This window comes from Panulirus ornatus, chromosome 63, assembly GCF_036320965.1.
Source record: "Panulirus ornatus isolate Po-2019 chromosome 63, ASM3632096v1, whole genome shotgun sequence".
Taxonomy (NCBI): domain Eukaryota; kingdom Metazoa; phylum Arthropoda; class Malacostraca; order Decapoda; family Palinuridae; genus Panulirus; species Panulirus ornatus.
In genome coordinates this window covers 27,539,189-27,556,944 of record NC_092286.1, presented here as the reverse complement: position 1 = coordinate 27,556,944, position 17,756 = coordinate 27,539,189, and the positions used below count along the sequence as shown (strand labels likewise).

General features: G+C 40.4%; 1 protein-coding gene across 1 annotated transcript in view; it reads left to right on the top strand.

The window, feature by feature from the left end:
* The first annotated feature begins 2,380 nt into the window (after positions 1-2,380).
* Positions 2,381-17,756, top strand: part of LOC139745978 (uncharacterized) — a 190,255-nt gene continuing 174,879 nt past the window's right edge. Inside the window, 8 exon segments of the mRNA XM_071656739.1 lie at positions 2,381-2,521; positions 4,794-4,908; positions 9,728-9,874; positions 10,060-10,194; positions 10,762-10,921; positions 13,650-13,796; positions 13,982-14,116; positions 14,681-14,840. The gene's annotated coding sequence lies outside the window, so the exon portion shown is untranslated.

The window sequence follows — 17,756 nt, the reverse complement described above, 5'->3', positions numbered from 1 at the left end:
GAAATAAAAAGAGCGTGGTTGAGAGAGCAGAAGAGGGTGTTTTGAAATGGTTTGGGCACATGGAGAGAATGAGTGAGGAAAGATTGACCAAGAGGATATATGTGTCGGAGGTGGAGGGAACGAGGAGAAGAGGGAGACCAAATTGGAGGTGGAAAGATGGAGTGAAGAGGATTTTGTGTGATCGGGGCCTGAACATGCAGGAGGGTGAAAGGAGGGCAAGGAATAGAGTGAATTGGAGCGATGTGGTATACAGGGGTTGACGTGCTGTCAGTGGATTGAACCAAGGCATGTGAAGCGTCTGGGGTAAACCATGGAAAGCGGTGTAGGTATGTATATTTGCGTGTGTGGACGTGTGTATGTACATGTGTATGGGGGGGGGTTGGGCCATTTCTTTCGTCTGTTTCCTTGCGCTACCTCGCAAACGCGGGAGACAGCGACAAAGTATAAAAAAAAAAAAAAAAAAAAAAATATGAACAATGTAAGAAATAATTTAGAAAACTGAAACTTCTAGCTTGAAATGAAATGAAAAATGAATGTCACATAATGGTTCAACCTCTGGCTATGGAAAAGGGAAATGTATAATTTATTTACACAAACGTCTATAGTAGTTTTCATCAATTTAACCACTGTATTATACTGCCTGGTCCACTTCTCTTATCATGAAACAGGAATATTGGCTTATGATGTTTCTCAATTGTCTTCATTACACAAAGTAATGGGTATGTTTGAAGGAATAGTGGTTCCAACAATGTTGTATGGTTGCGAGGCATGGGCTATGGATAGAGTTTTGCGCAGGAGGGTGGATGTGCTGGAAATGAGATGTTTGAGGACAATATGTGGTGGGAGGTGGTTTGATCGAGTAAGTAATGTAAGCGTAAGAGAGATGTGTGGAAATAAAAAGAGTGTGGTTGAGAGAGCAGAAGAGGGTGTTTTGAAATGGTTTCTTCACATGGAGAGAATGAGTGAGGAAAGATTGACCAAGAGGATATATGTGTCAGAGTTGGAGGGAACGAGAAGTGGGAGACCAAATTGGAGGTGGAAAGATGGAGTGAAAAAGATTTTGAGTGATTGGGGCCTGAACATGCAGGAGGGTGAAAGGCGTGCAAGAAATAGAGTGAATTGGAATGATGTGGTATACCGGGGTCGACGTGCTGTCAATGGATTGAACCAGGGCATGTGAAGCATCTGGGGTAAACCATGGAAAGTTGTGTGGGGCCTGGATGTGGAAAGGGAGCTGTGGTTTCGGTGCATTATTACATGACAGCTAGAGACTGAGTGTGAACAAATGGGGCCTTTGGTGTCTTTTCCTAGCGCTACCTTGCACACATGAGGGTGGAGGGGGTTGTTATTCCATGTGTGGCGATGGGAACAAATATAAATGTGTATTATTTATGTATATGTCTGTGTGTGTATATATATGTGTACATTGAGATGTATAGGTATGTATATTTGCGTGTGTGGACGTGTATGTATATACATGTGTATTTGGGCGGGTTGGGCCATACTTTTGTCTGTTTCCTTGTGCTACCTCGCTAACGCGGGAGACAGTGACAGAGCAAAATAAATAAAATGAAAATAAAAAAAAATCTTTGCATGATTGATAAAAAGCTGTTTAATCAGTTTCATTTTAACTGGTAACCTACATCTTTTGTATTTGTAATAGACCATCTATTCAGACTACTTAACCTAAATATCTTGTTGATAATTGTTTTTCAGACCAGTTGTCAAATTTTCCACACCTTGAAATACATAATGTAGCCAGTTGACATGCTTTTATTGGACTGAACCAGGGCATGTGAAACAGCAGGGGGAAACCATGGCAAGATGTGCAGGCTGTGATTGTGGTGCTTTGCACATGTCATGTAGAGAATGGATGAGTGAATGTAGCCTTTCTTTTTCTGTTCCTGGCACTGCCTCACAAATACAGGAAACTGCAACCAAGTATGAAAAAATGTAGTCATCCATAGACAAAGCCTGAGTTTCTACCACTCGCTCACTGTTTGGGTAAAATGTTCCAGTCTCCATATTATTATATAAATAGTTTGCACACTTATGCCCTCAGTTGCTTCAATAAAACAAATTTAATTGCCCATCCTTAATATGCATTTCCTACATCAGTGTTTGGTTAGATTTGTTTGGCTTTGCTGGCTTTTTTTTTTAGATCGTTCTTTTTACTGTTTTGTTAGATTATTTGATGTCTTATGAAGTACTAAGTCTCTGAATGGTCATTCCTTTTTTCATGTAGCATTTGGTTGCCAAAACACTTAAAGTAAGTATCTTCACCCATATAGGGGTGGTGTATCTTATGAGAGCAAATCCATAAGTGGTGTAACTTTACTTTTAGCACTTTTTGAATATTGGTTGTGGTATTTTGTAAATTTACATCCTCCAAATTAATTTACTTTTTCTAGTGTCGGTGGGTGGCGTGACGGTATGTGACTTGGTAGTTGTGACCAGAGATGATATCATAGCAGACAACCTTGTTTACACAGCCCCCATCTCCATATTTGGTGATGTTTTGGTGAGATTTCATGATTACTAAGCTTCATATTTCTATATTTTGTGGGAATGACAAAGGTAAGGTGGAAGGTTTAGTATAAAGATGGCACTTGAAAAATCTGCAGAAACAACTCTGGTGTGTAGTAGCAATAACCACCCAAGTTTCTGTATATGGTTTTAAAAATGATCTAGGTTCTATGATGGTAAATATTTCATCTATTTCAAACCTAATTTACACTTTCAGTACTTCAACCCTTCCTATATACTACTCCTTATGCTCATTCCCTTTCTCGTACTGAAAATATATCTACTTATTTTGGACCTTTGCAGCATCTTAGAGATGAGAAGCAGCAACCTAATTAATGAAATGGTGCTTCTAATGCAATTTCTTCCACCATTCAACCCTAGAGTAACGAAAAGATGTTGAGAATAGCCTTATACTCCACTCTTTCCTAGAAATCCCACATAATCAACATGGCAAATTCTGCTTCCCTAAAGCTGGGAATGTTGTATAGGCGCCCTAATTGTTTTTCTTGTGAGCAGTTATCACATCTACAAGGGTTTCATCTACACATCTCTAGTGGCTCTTCCTCCACCTGTTTAGTACAGAGGAAGAATTGAAAGCCTTCAGTGTTATTAACTTGTCTGGCTTTGACTCTCTTCACAGCCATCACTTTGTTGCCATTCTCACTCTCCTACAGATACAGGAATTATTTTGGTGACAGTTCTCATGAACAGTCTGCATGTGTTCCTGCTCCAAATGCTTGGATAAAAGCTACACAGCAGGCCATTCCTTCCCATAGTGTATGTGTAGAGACTGGTCGCTTGGTAAGTGTTAAAATACCTACATCTTACAAATGGCTCTTCCTCCTTTGTCTTGCCTTCTTCACGACAGAAAATTTACACCTTTAAAAGTCAGGTCTACGAACACTTGTAGAGCCCTATTCAACTTCTATTTACTTTTCCTTGTACTTTATTTCTTTCATACAAGATTGCCTTCAATAGGGGCATGTTATTTCTGTGCCACATTTTCTTTGAAGAAACTATAAAACATTTGCTTAGATTGTAATTTGTAAAATACAGCAGTTATGAAAATTATTTGTATAGCTTTATGAAATTACTATTTTCACATGGAGATTACCAATATTGCCAAATTAAATCACTTGATTGGTAAACTGAAATGTTTTAATGATTGTACTCTCAATACACTAAGTATTATTGCTCAAGCAGTCTGGCTATACACTAAATTAAATGGTTGAGTGCATTTGAAGAATGATCCAAGAAAGTTTTTGCTAAGAATGCATTGTAGTTACCAAGTGAAATAAGAGTGGTTCGAAAAGTTGTTTGGAAATAATGTCAAAAATAGAAAGTTTCATGTCCAAGTTAGTTATCTTTAGAAATAAGGTCAAATTCCTTGCTAAAAAAAAATTCTATTAGTGGCATTAAACTGAAACCTGGTTCTTTAGGTCCTGGAAAACTGTAAAATTTACCGGCCGAAGACTGAATTTGATTGATACGTAAAGCTGCAGATCAAGCAAATTTAAGAAGGTTGTTTGTCATATGCTATTCAGTTCTTTATAGACTGAAAGAAATCTGCTTGAGACTGAGTGTGAACAAATGTGGTGTAGTCCTAGGAATGGATGAAGGCAAACATGTATGAAAATGTACGTGTGTATATGTCTGTGTATGTATATGTACATGTATGTGGATGGGCCCATCTTTGTTTCCTGGTGCTACCTCTCGGATGGGGGGAACTAAACTGGAGATCAGAGGATGGAGTAAAAAGATTTTGAGTGACTGGGGCTTGAACATGCTGGAGGGTGAAAAGCATGCTTAGGATAGCGTGATTTGGAACAATGTTGTGCAGTTGGTTGACTGAACCCCAGCATCTAGGGTAAACCGTGGAAAGTCTGTGTGGCCTGGTTATGGATAGGGAGCTGTGGCTTCGGTGCGTAACACATGACAACAAGAGAGCAGGTGTGACTGGATGCAGCCGTTCTAAATATTTTTCTGGCTCCACTTTGCTAATGTAGGAAATAGCATTCGGGAATTAAAAGGAAATTTACTTAAGTTATCAGTTACATTGAAGGTTAAAATGTGACTCCTGGGGGATGACAACAATGGACAAAACAATCCTGTGGTGTCTGCCTTGTTATGCAGACGGTGAAACAAAGTAGAATGGCTGCAAAAAGTTTTTTTTTTTTTTTTTTTGGATTATGAGAATTCACCCTTAAATTATGATTGAGATTACACCTTTACAAGATTACTTTTCTTTAAGATCCACATCGTTCCAGGTGTCCGGACTAGTGGATGGCCAAGATGTGGATCACCTGTTTTCTACCAGGCTCACACTGGATGGAATACAAACATTATCTGCATCTTACATATTTGAAGCAATCAGAGTGGAGGGTAAGCAACTTGTTTAACATAGAAATTTATATAAAGTATTCTGTGTACTTGTTATCACCTCCCCATTTGCGCCCTTCACTGAAGTTCCCATTTGCTCCCTTGTCTTACGCACTTTATTTACCTCCTTCCAGAACATCTTTTTATTCTCCCTGAAATTTAATGATACTCTCTCACCCCAACTCTCATTTGCCCTCTTTTTCACCTCTTGCACCTTTCTCTTGACCTCCTGTCTCTTTCTTTTATACATCTCCCACTCAGTTGCATTTTTTCCATGCAAAAATCGTCCAAATGCATCTTTCTTCTCTTTCACTAATAATCTAACTTCTTCATCCCACCACTCACTACCCTTTCTAATCAACCCACCCTCTACTCTTTTCATGCCACAAGCATCTTTTGCGCAATCCATCACTGATTCCCTAAATACATCCCATTCCTCCCCCACTCCCCTTACTTCCATTGTTCTCACCTTTTTCCATTCTGTACTCAGTCTCTCCTGGTACTTCCTCACACAAGTCTCCTTCCCAAGCTCACTTACTCTCACCACCCTCTTCACCCCAACATTCACTCTTCTTTTCTGAAAACCCATACAAATCTTCACCTTAGCCTCCACAAGATAATGATCAGACATCCCTCCAGTTGCACCTCTCAGCACATTAACATCCAAAAGTCTCTCTCTCGCGCGCCTGTCAATTAACACGTAATCCAATAATGCTCTCTGGCCATCTCTCCTACTTACATACGTATACTTATGTATATCTCGCTTTTTAAACCAGGTATTCCCAATCACCAGTCCTTTTTCAGCACATAAATCTACAAGCTCTTCACCATTTCCATTTACAACACTGAACACCCCATGTATACCAATTATTCCCTCAACTGCCACATTACTCACCTTTGCATTCAAATCACCCATCATTATAACCCGGTCTTGTGCATCAAAACCACTAACATACTCATTCAGCTGCTCCCAAAACACTTGCCTCTCATGATCTTTCTTCTCATGCCCAGGTGCATATGCACCAATAATCACCCATCTCTCTCCATGAACTTTCAGTTTTACCCATATTAATTGAGAATTTACTTTCTTACATTCTATCACATACTCCCACAACTCCTGTTTCAGGAGCACTGCTACTCTTTCCCTTGCTCTTGTCCTCTCACCAACCCCTGACTTTACTCCCAAGACATTCCCAAACCACTCTTCCCCTTTACCCTTGAGCTTCGTTTCACTCAGAGCCAAGACATCCAGGTTCCTTTCCTCAAACATACTACCTATCTCTCCTTATGTTTGAAGGAATAGTGGTTCCAACAATGTTGTATGGTTGCGAGGCGTGGGCTATGGATAGAGTTGTGCGCAGGAGGATGGATGTGCTGGAAATGAGATGTTTGAGGACAATGTGTGGTGTGAGGTGGTTTGATCGAGTAAGTAATGTAAAGGTAAGAGAGATGTGTGGAAATAAAAAGAGCGTGGTTGAGAGAGCAGAAGAGGGTGTTTTGAAATGGTTTGGGCATATGGAGAGAATGAGTGAGGAAAGATTGACCAAGAGGATATATGTGTCGGAGGTGGAGGGAACGAGGAGAAGTGGGAGACCAAATTGGAGGTGGAAAGATGGAGTGAAAAAGATTTTGAGTGATCGGGGCCTGAACATGCAGGAGGGTGAAAGGAGGGCAAGGAATAGAGTGAATTGGATCGATGTGGTATACCGGGGTTGACGTGCTGTCACTGGATTGAATCAGGGCATGTGAAGCGTCTGGGGTAAACTCGTTACATTATTTGTGTTGAGCATGTTTGATGCTACTGTGATTTTTTAATGTTTATGGGCAGTTTGATGAAGGGGTGAATAAAACGGTTTTCCAAAAACTAAGTTTTCCAGGGCTTTGATACATACAACACTGACTATTTTGAAAAGATGCATAAAAATGTAATTTTGTATGAAATAAGATGAATTTACTGGACTCTCCAGGCAATTCGATACGCCAAAAGCAAGAAGTCTTGTTTGGTAAGACTGTAACATCATTGAACCAAAGAAATCCAGTCTCATTGAGGACCTTTTTACTCTATTCCATAACATCCCCATTCCTATGTGGAGTACAGCCTTGAAGCTGCGGGAGTTCCATAAAAGGGGTCCAAGGGCTATGATAGCTATTGTACATGCAGGCTCTTTCACACATTTCAGTTGCCCCTTAACCTCTTTATTTTGCACAGTCTTGAATTTCTTTATTTTATATTGTCATTTTCATTATAGTACATCTTTCCTTGTGGGAACCATAGCCATATTTGTATAAGTTGCCTATTCCTGCTGTAATTTAAATGGAAAGATTCTTTAGCTGGGTATGTAAAGATGATTGACACCACAGTTTATTACTGGAAGGACCAAGAAAGTGTAGTGACCCAGTGTCTCTTGAGTTACCCAACTGACAGCTACTTGACTTTGTGGCAGGTCATGCCAGGTGACCTAACTGGACTAGCTAATTTTCAGAGAAATGAAGTTTGTGGCCCAACCTACATTTGCACCTGGAGTATTTACTCAATGACACCTAACCTGACCTGACCTGACCTAACCTAACCTAACCTAACCTAACCTAACCTAACCTAACCTCACCTAACCTCCTGCCTGCTGTCTGTTGCTCCTACCATTTTGCCGAAAGGGTGGGCTACAGCATAGCTCTCACCATAGGAAAATCTTGGGTTTGATGAATGAGTAGCATGAGTAAAGTTTTGTGTGTAACAAGGAGAGATTGTATGCTTGTGGACAGAATACCAGCAGTCTACATATGGCTGAGACAGAAAGAAAGACGGCTGTCTGGATCGGAGGAGTGCAGCTTGACAACCACTGAAGTGCTGGCTCAGTATGCAGTTATCACTAATCCTCATGATACCTAGGTGGGTAGGATCAGGAGTATCACTTCTTTATCCCATCTTTCACATGCCATACACATCATTTGTCTATGTAAGTATTTAAACCTTTCAATGCCCTGGTTTTATTTAGCTTATGTGTGTGCCATTTTTTAATTTCTCTAGGTATTGCAGCACAACAAGCCACTTTTCTAAACCCTTGCTACTTTATTTTAGACTGTTTTTTCTTCATTTGTTCATTACAGACTTTCACACATTACTTCACCAAAAAATGCCACTCCCTTTAACATACTTGCATATAACAACCTTTTCTGTGCAAGCCAGTGAATTGCAACAGGCCAATTATGCATGTTAATGCTCAGTCCCTCACATGTATACTCTTGCCCATGTGCAGCTTATTGAATCCAGTATTCCCAGTTACCACTCCTCTTTCAGCAACTGTCAAAGCACTCCCTCGGCCTTTTAAATGTAAAGTGGAACTCCCTTAAATGGGTGTCCATGGCAGTAGTCTCTCCATATCTAGGGAACTCCAGTGCCTCTTCATAGCCTCTATTGCTTCACCCTTAACAGGCCACGTAGAATGCTTCTACCTAATGTTCCTTATTATTACTAATACCTAATGCTCCAGCCTAAATGTTCCTACATACTGCTACCATCTGTTGCTTCTGCCAGTTTGCCAAAAGTCAAGGCTATTGAATGGTGCTCCGCAGGAAAATCGATTACGAATAATGATCTATGCGAGTCAAGTGTTGTATATGACAAGGAGAGATGCATGTTTCTGGACAGAATGCCAGTAGTGTACTTGTAGTTGAGGTTTTTAAAAGCTATTTTTTTATATAATGGAGTTTATACTATCCTCAGCAAAAAGGGGGTAGAACACTTCTCTTAAACCTGTGCTCTAGTGCGTCTTGATTCTTCCATGCTTTCACATCACTACAATTGTTTCCATAAACTAATTTTTTTTCATTAGACATTTTACCTAATGGATTGCAAAAGAGCATTGCAAGTCTTTTTCCCAGTACCTTCTGTGGTTGTAAACAACCTTGCCCTTGGATATAATGTCTTGTCAGTCCTCTGCATTTTCATTCTTCAAAAAGTTATTTAGACTTGGATAACATATCCTCCCAACTTTCTTTTTTCACTGGCCTGTTATTCATTTAGACTTGGATAACATATCCTCCCAACTTTCTTTTTTAACTGGCCTGTTATTCAGTAAAAGTGGAGCTTTGTAAGGCTCTTTCCCATTAGTTCCCATGCTTGTCAGTGACCTCACCTCTATGTGTCTGGGCCATAATCTGCACTTGTCTTGGAGCTGAATTACAATAAACAGCGATTGTCAGCACTTGGCAATCTCTTCATATCAGTGTCCTACACTCTTGCATGTTTGAGAGGTAACCACCTTAGAGTTGGACCAAACCCTCTCAAGACCTCATTTGATTAAGGCTACACCCAATTGAACAAGGACTCGTGTGTTCTGACTGATGCCATTAGGGCACATAAAAACTTTCATTCTTGTACTACCAGCAATTTAGAGAGTCCTTTAATTCCAACACCACCACAATATCATTGCTCTCTTCTCTTTCAAGTGCCCTCTGCTCCATCATAACATTTCATTTTCTTGCACAACTGACCTCTAGTCTTCACTCTACTTCTTCCATTGTTACCCTCCCTGCCACTCTCGGTACTTGTCCATCACCTGCGATATCAAGACTCCAGTTACTTTGAGTTCTTTTTCACAGTCATCATCCCAGGTCTTATCCCAAGACAACTTCATGCCTGTAGCATATAACTATTTAAACACACTTACAGCCTGCACATCACTGCTGGATCTATAAGTGTCACTTATTCTGTTGCTTGGCTATTACCAAAATGTGTAAATGAGGTTGATTTTTAATGATGCTGACTTGGTAAGGTAGGAGAGGCAGTTGGATATGAAAAAAGCGTGAACTGGTCTTTTGAAAGGTATGGAGTGGGCAGGTCATCTTCCCAGAACTAAGAGGGAGTGGAACAACTACCATTGATCAGACTGTTAACATCAGGAACCCCTTAGAAGGGAGCTCAGCCAATCAATCCTTGGAGGAATATGTTGCAGCTGTAAGCGAGCTTCAGGTATTTAAAATGAATGTTCTCTTGGTTATTTCCACAAAAAATGGGATGAGGGAGTGGCAAGTCTGATAATGGTCATAATCAAATAATGGTTATACTTCAAAAAAGTCAAAACCTTACTGATCGTACATGAGAATTCTCTTTTATGACAGGATACTGGTTGATTAACCACTTGGTGATACTTGCAGACAGAGGTACAGCTTCTGAAGGATGCCCTTCCTACAGTGTTGTACCACTCCGGTCAGCAAGCTATCACTGGATTTATAAGTGCTGCATCCCTCACTGTTGATAATGCCCATTTTGATGAACTGACTTTACATAAGGTGAGTGAGTTGCATCATACCACTTGAGATATAAAACACTTCAAAGTTCTGATTCTGGAAAGGGATGTTAAAAAGATTATTAAACCAATGGAAATTTTTTTGAGAATTTGAGGGGATATCACTTTGTAAATGTGGATTCAAGTAGGCATACTTCTTGCATTGCAAACCAGTATGAAACTGGTGTCCTTTATATGGCTAATACTGCTTTATACTGGCTACTAAACATGTTGTGTTATATACATAGGATGTCTATATTTGGTTTCCTGTTTATCGAATGGTTCAGGTGCACAGTTGACTAACTCGTATATTCCTGCACTTTAAGTCGATGTATGTGAGCAAACCAAGGCTGTATGCTCATGATTTAATACATATAACTGGGAACGAAAAACTGTCATGTTGGCCTTCATAATTTTAGACAAAGTAGCAGGCATATCTGTAGATTAGTGGTGGTCAGTGGTAATAATTGTAATAGTAGAGGAAATGGAGTTTAGTGGTTCTGACATATTGGGGTAAAGGAATATAATCAATAGTACGTGGTTGCTTTTGGTTAAGCATTTCACTTTGCAGGTGAATGGCCACTCACTAGACAGCATAACCCGGGAGTTCCTACTAGATGCTGTAGATCAGAATGTACAGGAAAGTTGGCGTGCAAACTACATGGAAGTGGATGTCTTCACCACGCGTGGCAGTCCCATAGCAGGAACGATCTCTGGAGTGCTAACTAGTGGTAGGTTTTCTGCTACATAATGGTCTTGTTTTGATCTAGTTGGGCATAGGAATGGGAAAAGGAACCTAAACTGACCTGACCTGACCTAACCTGACCTAACCTGACCTAACCTAACCTAGCCTAGCCTAGCCTAGCCTAACCTAACCTAACCTAACCTAACCTAACCTAACCTAACCCAACCTAACCTAACCTAACCCAACCTAACCTAACCTAACCTAACCTAACCTAACCTAACCTAACCTAACCTAACCCAACCTAACCTAACCCAACCTAACCTAACCCAACCTAACCTAACCTAACCTAACCTAACCCAACCCAACCCAACCCAACCCAACCCAACCTAACCTAACCTAACCTAACCTAACCTAACCCAACCTAACCTAACCTAACCCAACCTAACCTAACCCAACCTAACCTAACCCAACCTAACCTAACCTAACCTAACCTAACCTAACCTAACCTAACCTAACCTACTGCCTGATGCTCCTACCATTTTGCCGAAAGGGTGGGCTACAGCATAGCTCTCACCATAGGAAAATCTCGGGTTTGATGATTGAGTAGCATGAGTAAAGTTTTGTGTGTAACAAGGAGAGATTGTATGCTTGTGGACAGAATACCAGCAGTCTACATATGGCTGAGACAGAAAGAAAGACGGCTGTCTGGATCGGAGGAGTGCAGCTTGACAACCACTGAAGTGCTGGCTCAGTATGCAGTTATCACTAATCCTCATGATACCTAGGTGGGTAGGATCAGGAGTATCACTTCTTTATCCCATCTTTCACATGCCATACACATCGTTTGTCTATGTAAGTATTTAAACCTTTCAATGCCCTGGTTTTATTTAGCTTATGTGTATGCCATTTTTTAATTTCTCTAGGTATTGCAGCACAACAAGCCACTTTTCTAAACCCTCTTCCTCTTGCTACTTTATTTTAGACTGTTTTTTCTTCATTTGTTCATTACAGACTTTCACACTTTACTTCACCAAAAAATGGCATTCCACCTGCCACTCCCTTTAACATACTTGCAAGCCAGTGAATTGCAACAGGCCAATTATGCATGTTAATGCTCAGTCCCTCACATGTATACTCTTGCCCATGTGCAGCTTATTGAATCCAGTATTCCCAGTTACCACTCCTCTTTCAGCAACTGTCAAAGCACTCGCTTGGCCTTTTAAATGTAAAGTGGAACTCCCTTAAATGGGTGTCCATGGCAGTAGTCTCTCCATATCTAGGGAACTCCAGTGCCACTTCATAGCCTCTATTGCTTCACCCTTAACAGGCCACGTAGAAGGCTTCTACCTAATGTTCCTTATTATTACTAATACCTAATGCTCCAGCCTAAATGTTCCTACATACTGCTACCATCTGTTGCTTCTGCCAGTTTGCCGAAAGTCAAGGCTATTGAATGGTGCTCCGCAGGAAAATCGATTACGAATAATGATCTATGTGAGTCAAGTGTTGTATATGACAAGGAGAGATGCATGTTTCTGGACAGAATGCCAGTAGTTTACTTGTGATTGAGGTTTTTAAAAGCTATTTTAAATATAATGGAGTTTATACTATCCTCAGCAAAAGGGGGTAGAACACTTCTCTTAAACCTGTGCTCTAGTGCGTCTTGATTCTTCCATGCTTTCACATCACTACAATTGTTTCCATAAACTAATTTTTTTTCATTAGACATTTTACCTAATGGGATTGCAAAAGAGCATTGCAAGTCTTTTTCCCAGTACCTTCTGTGGTTGTAAACAACCTTGCCCTTGAATATAATGTCATGTCCAGTCCTCTGCATTTTCATTCTTCAAAAAGTCATTTAGACTTGGATAACAATATCCTCCCAACTTTCTTTTTTCACTGGCCTGTTATTCATTTAGATTTGGATAACATATCCTCCCAACTTTCTTTTTTCACTGGCCTGTTATTCATTTAGACTTGGATAACATATCCTCCCAACTTTCTTTTTTCACTGGCCTGTTATTCAGTAAAAGTGGAGCTTTGTAAGGCTCTTTCCCATTAGTTCCCATGCTTGTCAGTGACCTCACCTCTATGTGTCTGGGCCATAATCTGCACTTGTCTTGGAGCTGAATTACAATAAACAGCGATTGTCAGCACTTGGCAATCTCTTCATGTCAGTGTCCTACACTCTTGCTTGTTTGAGAGGTAACCACCTAGAGTTGGACCAAACCCTCTTAAGACCTCATTTGATTAAGGCTACACCCAATTGAACAAGGACTCGTGTGTTCTGACTGATGCCATTAGGGCACATAAAAACTTTCATTCTTGTACTACCAGCAATTTAGTGAGTCCTTTAATTCCAACACCACCACAATATCATTGCTCTCTTCTCTTTCAGTGCCCTCTGCTCCATCATAACATTTCATTTTCTTGCACAACTGACCTCTAGTCTTCACTCTACTTCTTCCATTGTTACCCTCCCTGCCACTCTCGGTACTTGTCCATCACCTGCGATATCAAGACTCCAGTTACTTTGAGTTCTTTTTCACAGTCATCATCCCAGGTCTTATCCCAAGACAACTTCATGCCTGTAGCATATAACTATTTAAACACACTTACAGCCTGCACATCACTGCTGGATCTATAAGTGTCACTTATTCTGTTGCTTGGCTATTACCAAAATGTGTAAATGAGGTTGATTTTTAATGATGCTGACTTGGTAAGGTAGGAGAGGCAGTTGGATATGAAAAAAGCGTGAACTGGTCTTTTGAAAGGTATGGAGTGGGCCAGTCATCTTCCCAGAACTAAGAGGGAGTGGAACAACTACCATTGATCAGACTGTTAACATCAGGAACCCCTTAGAAGGGAGCTCAGCCAATCAATCCTTGGAGGAATATGTTGCAGCTGTAAGCGAGCTTCAGGTATTTAAAATGAATGTTCTCTTGGTTATTTCCACAAAAAATGGGATGAGGGAGTGGCAAGTCTGATAATGGTCATAATCAAATAATGGTTATACTTCAAAAAAGTCAAAACCTTACTGATCGTACATGAGAATTCTCTTTTATGACAGGATACTGGTTGATTAACCACTTGGTGATACTTGCAGACAGAGGTACAGCTTCTGAAGGATGCCCTTCCTACAGTGTTGTACCACTCCGGTCAGCAAGCTATCACTGGATTTATAAATGCTGCATCCCTCACTGTTGATAATGCCCATTTTGATGAACTGACTTTACATAAGGTGAGTGAGTTGCATCATACCACTTGAGATATAAAACACTTCAAAGTTCTGATTCTGGAAAGGGATGTTAAAAAGATTATTAAACCAATGGAAATTTTTTTGAGAATTTGAGGGGATATCACTTTGTAAATGTGGATTCAAGTAGGCATACTTCTTGCATTGCAAACCAGTATGAAACTGGTGTCCTTTATATGGCTAATACTGCTTTATACTGGCTACTAAACATGTGTTATATACATAGGATGTCTATATTTGGTTTCCTGTTTATCGAATGGTTCAGGTGCACAGTTGACTAACTCGTATATTCCTGCACTTTAAGTCGATGTATGTGAGCAAACCAAGGCTGTATGCTCATGATTTAATACATATAACTGGGAACGAAAAACTGTCATGTTGGCCTTCATAATTTTAGACAAAGTAGCAGGCATATCTGTAGATTAGTGGTGGTCAGTGGTAATAATTGTAATAGTAGAGGAAATGGAGTTTAGTGGTTCTGACATATTGGGGTAAAGGAATATAATCAATAGTACGTGGTTGCTTTTGGTTAAGCATTTCACTTTGCAGGTGAATGGCCACTCACTAGACAGCATAACCCGGGAGTTCCTACTAGATGCTGTAGATCAGAATGTACAGGAAAGTTGGCGTGCAAACTACATGGAAGTGGATGTCTTCACCACGCGTGGCAGTCCCATAGCAGGAACGATCTCTGGAGTGCTAACTAGTGGTAGGTTTTCTGCTACATAATGGTCTTGTTTTGATCTAGTTGGGCATAGGAATGGGAAAAGGAACCTAAACTGACCTGACCTGACCTAACCTGACCTAACCTGACCTAACCTAACATAGCCTAGCCTAGCCTAGCCTAACCTAACCTAACCTAACCTAACCTAACCTAACCTAACCTAACCCAACCTAACCTAACCTAACCCAACCTAACCTAACCTAACCTAACCTAACCTAACCTAACCTAACCCAACCTAACCTAACCCAACCTAACCTAACCCAACCTAACCTAACCTAACCTAACCTAACCTAACCTAACCCAACCCAACCCAACCCAACCCAACCCAACCTAACCTAACCTAACCTAACCTAACCTAACCTAACCTAACCTAACCCAACCTAACCTAACCCAACCTAACCTAACCCAACCTAACCTAACCTAACCTAACCTAACCTAACCTAACCTAACCTAACCTAACCTACTGCCTGATGCTCCTACCATTTTGCCGAAAGGGTGGGCTACAGCATAGCTCTCACCATAGGAAAATCTCGGGTTTGATGATTGAGTAGCATGAGTAAAGTTTTGTGTGTAACAAGGAGAGATTGTATGCTTGTGGACAGAATACCAGCAGTCTACATATGGCTGAGACAGAAAGAAAGACGGCTGTCTGGATCGGAGGAGTGCAGCTTGACAACCACTGAAGTGCTGGCTCAGTATGCAGTTATCACTAATCCTCATGATACCTAGGTGGGTAGGATCAGGAGTATCACTTCTTTATCCCATCTTTCACATGCCATACACATCGTTTGTCTATGTAAGTATTTAAACCTTTCAATGCCCTGGTTTTATTTAGCTTATGTGTGTGCCATTTTTTAATTTCTCTAGGTATTGCAGCACAACAAGCCACTTTTCTAAACCCTTGCTACTTTATTTTAGACTGTTTTTTCTTCATTTGTTCATTACAGACTTTCACACATTACTTCACCAAAAAATGCCACTCCCTTTAACATACTTGCATATAACAACCTTTTCTGTGCAAGCCAGTGAATTGCAACAGGCCAATTATGCATGTTAATGCTCAGTCCCTCACATGTATACTCTTGCCCATGTGCAGCTTATTGAATCCAGTATTCCCAGTTACCACTCCTCTTTCAGCAACTGTCAAAGCACTCCCTCGGCCTTTTAAATGTAAAGTGGAACTCCCTTAAATGGGTGTCCATGGCAGTAGTCTCTCCATATCTAGGGAACTCCAGTGCCTCTTCATAGCCTCTATTGCTTCACCCTTAACAGGCCACGTAGAATGCTTCTACCTAATGTTCCTTATTATTACTATTACTTAATGCTCCAGCCTAAATGTTCCTACATACTGCTACCATCTGTTGCTTCTGCCAGTTTGCCAAAAGTCAAGGTTATTGAATGGTGCTCCGCAGGAAAATCGATTACGAATAATGATCTATGCGAGTCAAGTGTTGTATATGACAAGGAGAGATGCATGTTTCTGGACAGAATGCCAGTAGTTTACTTGTGATTGAGGTTTATAAAAGCTATTTTTTATATAATGGAGTTTATACTATCCTCAGCAAAAGGGGGTAGAACACTTCTCTTAAACCTGTGCTCTAGTGCATCTTGATTCTTCCATGCTTTCACATCACTACAATTGTTTCCATAAACTAATTTTTTTTCATTAGACATTTTACCTAATGGGATTGCAAAAGAGCATTGGAAGTCTTTTTCCCAGTACCTTCTGTGGTTGTAAACAACCTTGCCCTTGGATATAATGTCTTGTCTGTCCTCTGCATTTTCATTCTTCAAAAAGTTATTTAGACTTGGATAACATATCCTCCCAACTTTCTTTTTTCACTGGCCTGTTATTCATTTAGACTTGGATAACATATCCTCCCAACTTTCTTTTTTAACTGGCCTGTTATTCAGTAAAAGTGGAGCTTTGTAAGGCTCTTTCCCATTAGTTCCCATGCTTGTCAGTGACCTCACCTCTATGTGTCTGGGCCATAATCTGCACTTGTCTTGGAGCTGAATTACAATAAACAGCGATTGTCAGCACTTGGCAATCTCTTCATATCAGTGTCCTACACTCTTGCATGTTTGAGAGGTAACCACCTTAGAGTTGGACCAAACCCTCTCAAGACCTCATTTGATTAAGGCTACACCCAATTGAACAAGGACTCGTGTGTTCTGACTGATGCCATTAGGGCACATAAAAACTTTCATTCTTGTACTACCAGCAATTTAGAGAGTCCTTTAATTCCAACACCACCACAATATCATTGCTCTCTTCTCTTTCAAGTGCCCTCTGCTCCATCATAACATTTCATTTTCTTGCACAACTGACCTCTAGTCTTCACTCTACTTCTTCCATTGTTACCCTCCCTGCCACTCTCGGTACTTGTCCATCACCTGCGATATCAAGACTCCAGTTACTTTGAGTTCTTTTTCACAGTCATCATCCCAGGTCTTATCCCAAGACAACTTCATGCCTCTAGCATATAAGTATTTAAACACACTTACAGCCTGCACATCACTGCTGGATCTATAAGTGTCACTTATTCTGTTGCTTGGCTATTACCAAAATGTGTAAATGAGGTTGATTTTTAATGATGCTGACTTGGTAAGGTAGGAGAGGCAGTTGGATGTGAAAAAAGCGTGAACTGGTCTTTTGAAAGGTATGGAGTGGGCCGGTCATCTTCCCAGAACTAAGAGTGAGTGGAACAACTACCATTGATCAGACTGTTAACATCAGGAACCCCTTAGAAGGGAGCTCAGCCAATCAATCCTTGGAGGAATATGTTGCAGCTGTAAGCGAGCTTCAGGTATTTAAAATGAATGTTCTCTTGGTTATTTCCACAAAAAATGGGATGAGGGAGTGGCAAGTCTGATAATGGTCATAATCAAATAATGGTT